This window comes from Canis lupus, chromosome 19, assembly GCF_003254725.2.
Source record: "Canis lupus dingo isolate Sandy chromosome 19, ASM325472v2, whole genome shotgun sequence".
Taxonomy (NCBI): domain Eukaryota; kingdom Metazoa; phylum Chordata; class Mammalia; order Carnivora; family Canidae; genus Canis; species Canis lupus.
Window position 1 is genome coordinate 53,376,672 of NC_064261.1, and position 6,818 is coordinate 53,383,489.

The window sequence follows — 6,818 nt, forward strand, 5'->3', positions numbered from 1 at the left end:
GAGCAAGCGTAAGTGCCGTTTTTTATATTTTCTTGAAATTCCTTTAAAATTATATTAAAAGTATGAGCTACACATCTTCACTCAATAAAGACCTTGCATGCTGTTTCTTATCACCCAGTGTGGATAACTGCTAGTAACACAGTTTTGCAGGCCACTCAAATCTTGTGCTAAACCTACTAAACCTTTTTTCCCACTAGCAGCTAACTGACTGCTTGGCAGGATGCATTTCTGCTACCACCCATGGAGTTGTAATTTTATCAGCAATCAGTTGAGTTTGTTCTGAAACTAGTTTGTGACAATTGTACTTGTTACTGCAATTCCATAATTTAATAAAATATTGAGAGACACCAGTGAAACACTAATATAAAATGAATTTGTTTTGAAAGGATTTAATAGAAGTATATTGGTGAGGAATTGGGAGCTTTATAAGCAAAACCGCAGAAAATCATAGAAGTATAGAAAGATTCTGTTCTCAGAATGCCTTCCAATTATATTTAAGTTCTCAATCTAAAGACACAGGAAATCATGGAAGATGCATTACAGACACGGTTTATTTAAGAAAGAAAAATGGTTATTTATCTCAGTCAGAACAGTACTTAGAGAATGCTCCAACTCCCCTATCAAAATATTGAAGAATGAATATGTGTATGCATGGTTTCTTGCAACTTTATTTATTTATTTGAGAGACAGAGAGAGAGCGCGTGCGGGGGGAGGGTGCAGAGGGAGAAGCAGACCCCCTGCTGGGCAGGGAACCTGCCTTGGGGCTCAATACCAGGACCCCAAGATCATGACCTGAGCTGAAGGCAGACACTTAACTAGCTGAGCCACCCCGGGGCCCCTTTGTACGCAGGTTTTAAAGTACATTTAAATAAACTGTGTAAGTTGTCATGCTTCTTTTTTTATGACTCTTTAACTTATTTTCTTGATTAACCACCTCTTATTTGATTTTTAAGGTTTTGGGAGAAGCTTGGTTTTTGCAGCCTGTCAGGTTACTATTGATCCAGACTTTCTAGACCATTTTTGCTATAAACTAGCTTCCATAAGGTGGACTCGTCTTCCTTTTCCTGAGACAAAGAACTGGGAATTCAGTGTTTGCAAAAGAATTCCCAGACACTTACCCATCTTAAAGAAATCACTAATTTATGCTTTGTCCCATACAGGAAGATGGCCTGAGACAACACTAGGTGATGTGAAGTTTACATCAGAATCAACACAAATATGCCGGGTTGTAATCTAGAATTTGAAAAGTATGGCACCGTTCGTGACCTTCTATAGATGACGATGAGGATCGGAAAGAAGTGCACCCAATTCTCCTACTACTGACCATTTCTCATACAAGCACACAATAATCAGAATCTTCCTTCAACATAACCATCCATCCATTCTTTTATATTCAAAAGTTATTAATCAAGCTCCTACTGTTAGGGATTGACTGCGTCCCCTCAAAATTCATACACTGAAGTCCTAACTTGGTATTTGGAGGTGGGGCCTTTGGAAGGTGATTGGGTTGAAATGATGTCATGAGGGTGGAGCCCCCATAAGAGCTCGCTTTCTCTCTTCAAGAGCACACACCAAGGAAAGACCATGTGAGTACACAGAGAGAAGGCAGCTGCCTTCAAACCAGGAAGTGAGCCTTCACCAGACACTGAATCTGCTGGCATCTTGATCTTGGACTTTCCAGCCTCCAGAACTGTGAGAATCAATTTCTGTTGTTGAAGTGACCCAGTTTGTGCTATTTTTTTATAGCAGCCTGAGCAGACTGATACCAACTATGTGCCAAAGTTATTCTAGACACTAGGGATGCACAGATGAGTAGAACGAAATTCTGCTCTCATAGAGGACAGATTCTAGTGGAAACACTTATCCTCCCACCAGTCTGTGAGCTACTGAAGGGTACAAATTGTACTTAAACCACTATCACTTAGCACAATGTCTGGTGCAAAGTTTAAAGCAATGTTTCATTAGTTGAATTAAATAAAATTGAATCAAACTGAATTTAATTTTCGGCGTGTCAGATCTCACCAAACTCGGGAGTTATTTTTCTATCATGTTAGAGGTTTGGACTGGTCTCTATTTCTCTAAATTTAATTTGATTGATATAACAACCTTGTCTGAATTATGCCTCAACTGTACATAGACAATCCTATTCTTTCTTTTTTGCCAAAAGCAGACTTCAGTTCAGAAAATTGAATTCTGAAAGATAATATCAAGGCTTCTAAAATAATTTTTAAATGGCATGTTTACATATAGGAAACTTAGATCCTGAGAGCCAGTTCCAAAGTAAACAATGGAAATAGTCAAAGGTCAAAATATAAAACAAGGGAATTTCATCCAATCATAAAAGGATTAAATGTGAAATCTCCACAAACTATACAAAAACATTCCGAATGTAAGTGCATGCATTGACATTAATTATGTTGTCTTATTCCTACAACAACCATTATTGGGACTTAGTATCTTAAATGCTATTTTTCTTTTTCCAGTTCACAAATATTTTTAACACAGAAATTTTAGTTCAGCAAATATTTGAACGCCAACTTTTTGCCACGCATTGTGCTAGGGATACCAAATGGCTTTAGGGTAGAGCATCATCCAATTTTCACACTGATTTCTTCCCTGAAGAAGCAAACAGTTTTTCTCTTTCAAATCTGCTCCCATAGACTAGACTTCTCAGAGCTGGTGAGAAGAAAGCTGCCATATAGTCCTCAGCACCCATTGCCCTCTCACTGCTAAAAGGAAGTTATTTTCTTGAAACAGAAGAAAAGTACCTTGCCTCTATGAAATCTGATAGTCTGCTCTAGGGGTGTTGTTTTCTCCAGCTGGCCGCACTGCGTGATTCGCTTGTAGCACAGAGGCAGCAGAGTCCTGCAGGGCTGAGGAGGAGAAGGCCCGATCTACAGCCTCCCTGAGCTCGCGGGGAACTCCCCTGCAGGAATAAAGACGAACTCCTCCACATTCCCGGAGGCTTACATGGAAGCACTCATCGATGCTTTAGGAAGAAAAGCAGACTACAGTTTTAACAATATCATTAGTGCTATTATTCTTATTATTGGTCAAAAAAAAAAAAAGAAAAGAAAGCAGAAGACCTGGGGCAGAGACAAAGATGGAAGATGCTGAAGCTTTCAAGAGGTGACACAACACCAACCAGCCAACTGAAAAACTATGATCTATAATAAGTCGTCCAAATCTTCCAAATATGTACATAAATACGCAGGTCTTCAGCAACGTCTTCTTCAGAGCCATGTAGCCGTAGAAGCATTAAGCCTAAAGCTCTGAGGACACCCCACTCGGGTTTCCCTGAGCCATGAGGTGGCTCGGGCAGTTTGCACTCTTTCAGGAACAACACCGTAGAGAGCGAGCATCACTAACGTCCTGGGACAGCTGCCGGCTGCCTCCTAAGTCCCCCTCTACAGGAAGCGAAGCATACGACAAAGAGAAAGCAAACGGTATAAATGGTATTTCGTTAAGTGATCTTTTTCTTTTTTCTTTTTTTTCAAGGTGGCTTTTCCCATTGTGTGGTTGCTTTTTTGTTTTGGGTTTTTGTTGTTGTTGTTGTTTTTGTTTTTGTTTTTCCCTCTCTATATTCACAGCTCCTCCTGGATGGAGCTAAGTTATATAACTGTACTAGCAGAGAGAAGATAATTTGCTGGCCCCCAGTGATTTCCCCAGGATACTGAGAGAATGCGTAACAAGACGGACCCTGAAAGAGGAGCATCTGGTTGCCCTAAAATATAATGCTTGTCGCAGAGAAATCACTGTAAATAGCTTTAACAGAGACCAAATGTGTCTGCTTTAATCCATTGTTTTATCACCCACCAAGGGAATTTATTGGGGTGGGGGGGAGTGGGGTCATTTTATCAGGGCATGATTCATAACTCTTTATTAGAACCAACAGGTCAAGGTCTTTAGCTATAAAATGGAAAGTTAGAGTCTTGTTATCCAACCACATGTAAAATATGAAAACGGAGAAAATTGACGGAGAAGAAAACTAGTCTTTCCATAGGTTGGGGGGAGAGGAGAGACTGTATTCAAAGCATGATTTAGAGAAAGGAAGTCTGCATGTTTTGTTTTGTTTTGCTTAATTGAAACATACTTTAGTTGGGGAAAAAAATCATAACTGAAATTTCTCAAGTTGTACAATATTCTGATCCTGATAAATTGTTTTTTTTTTTAGTTGTCTCCAGGGAAATGAGGGCTGTAGCCTTAGGAGAATTAGCATGTACTAAAAATGAAATAACAGGCCTATTCATAAGAGGAATATGACCATCAAACACACAATTTTTTAAAAAGAAAACAACAAACAGTAATTCAAGCATGTGTTTGAAAAGTACATACATACTTAAGAAGCATTTATATCTTATTTAAAAAGTAATAAGCTGCCATGTGTTAAGGATAAAGGGTATTTCAGAACACGTAAAAGGAACAGCTCACTCCATTTCTGAGGACGGTCAGAGGAACACCAAAAAAACCCAACGGACTGACTTCTAGTGAAATCCAATCTCAAAGGGAAATTCAGGCATCGGTAGAGAGCCCATAGCATCAACACACCGCCAGCACTTTTCTTGTCAGGATGGCAAAAACACCAATGCGCCACTACTGCTGGGGACTCTGCACGATGCTCTGGCTTCCCTAGAATCCTCTCGCTTTGGACAATTATTCTGAACTTGAACGCAAAATTCGGTCATAGCATCCACAGCACTCTCCTCCCCACTTTAACTGCTCTGAATCCACTCTCCAGAGAAGTCTTACTTGTTTGATGTCTTTGGACCAAGTTGCATGTCACTTCAATTTGAGTAATGTTGCATAAATAGAAAAACAAATAAGGGCTGGCATTTGGGTAAAACTGAGACGTCTATCTTACTCCGTCTTCCAAGCTATTTTTTGTGCCCCAATGGTATGCAGGCAGTTTAAATCCGAAATAGCTTTAGTGTTTCCCCCACTGCAATCCCACCATTCTTACAGTGAAAGAACTCACTGCCGTCTTCACCAGCACACTGCAGCACGCAAACAACCTGAACCTTACTACAGATGATTGATTGAGTCACTAAAGGCATCCAAATCCTATAATTGAGCTGTCTGAACGGTATCAAACTCCCACAGACATGTGGCGGGTGAAGAACTCAGACCTATCTCATCAAAGATAAGCCCTGTTTAATTGGGATCACCAGCCTCCTTGCCTTGGTCTCACCCCTCCCACCCACAATGTTAAACACTATGAAGTCCCTCCTTCGCCGTGCCCAGGCATAATTTTTTTGATTTAATAAAGAGCTAATCCTTTGGCCAGTGTACTCTATACAGCCCGCATGCTCTCTATTACTGAACACATACCTTTAACATCTCTAGCCTCCCTGGCAGCTGCCTTTGGTCTCTGCACCAAACCTGCATTTGTTGAATAACAATTACCAATCTTGCACTTATTGAATAACAATTCAGCAAGGCTCTCTGACCTCTACTACATGTGACACTTTTCCTTTTGGATCATCTTGTCCTTCGCTGCATCTTGTCCTTCCTTCTGCTAAAGCAGAGAAAAGCAGGTCTGTCAAAAGCCGAGGCCTGAACATCCTGAGCTAACTGCAGGAGATACGCTGCACCCTAACATCCACTCACTTCCACCCTTTCCTCCCCTCCTCCTCTGAGCTGCCAGTCAAGAGAAGCAACTCCTTTAGTGCCTGCATGTTTCTACTTACAATAAATTAATTATAGTGAGTATTGCTTTTGTTAAAGTCAGTCTTAGCCGCACAGTTACAACTGAGTTTTGATGATGTGTCTTCATTTAAGAATGACAGCCTGTGATGGGCTGTTCTTATCACCTTGAAAGGGGCATAAGGAAAAATCAGGCATAACAGAAATGTTCCATAACTTGGTTAGGGTGGTGGTTAAACCTGAATATATACATATGTCAATGAACTCTACCTGCCATTGATGCACTTCATTGTATAAAAAGTTATCACCTTCAAAAAAGTGATGGTAAAAAGACAGGTATAGACAGACACATAGATGATACATGGATGGATGGATAGAGAGATGATAGATAGATGATAGATAGATAGATGATAGATAGATAGATAGATAGATAGATAGATAGATAGATAGATGATAGATAGATGATAGATAGATATAGATAAATAGATGGATGATAGATAGAGATAGATGATAGATGATAGATAGGTGATAGATGATAGATGATTGATAGATGATAGATGATAGAAATAGATAGATGATAGATAGATGATAGATGATTGATAGATGATAGATGATAGATGATAGATAAAATGAAGCATCAGCTGACTGCAAAACTAAACTTATCCAACTAACAAACCATTCCCAATTTTCTAATTTTATCCCCAGGATCAAGTTCCCAGGACTGAATATAATTTGCAGCCTTTATTTCATTCAGAAATTGTCAATGCAAAATTCTAAAAGACTGGCCTGACAGCCAAGCCCTGCCAACTGTTTGATCAGACAACATGAATTATTACCTTGACACAACTGTACGAAAGGCAAGCAACCTAATGTCCCCCAAATATACCGCTGCTGGAGGCAAGACATCTGGCTTCAGCAGAGAATTTCCAAGAATCCACATTCTCCACAGCTCTCCCTTTCCATGGCGTGGGAGGGACCCCAAAGCAAGGGGTAGGAAGTTCAAGAACATGCGAAGCAAATTCTCTATAGGCTGTTCATAGAGCAGAAAACATTCGTCTTCTTCCCTGTGCAAGGATATCCTGAAGGTGAGAGCCAAGCTAGACTCCCACTTATAAATCAAAATACCCCTTTTGTTTTTACCTAACAAAGAAGAGAAAGGCGAGAGAGCAAGGTTA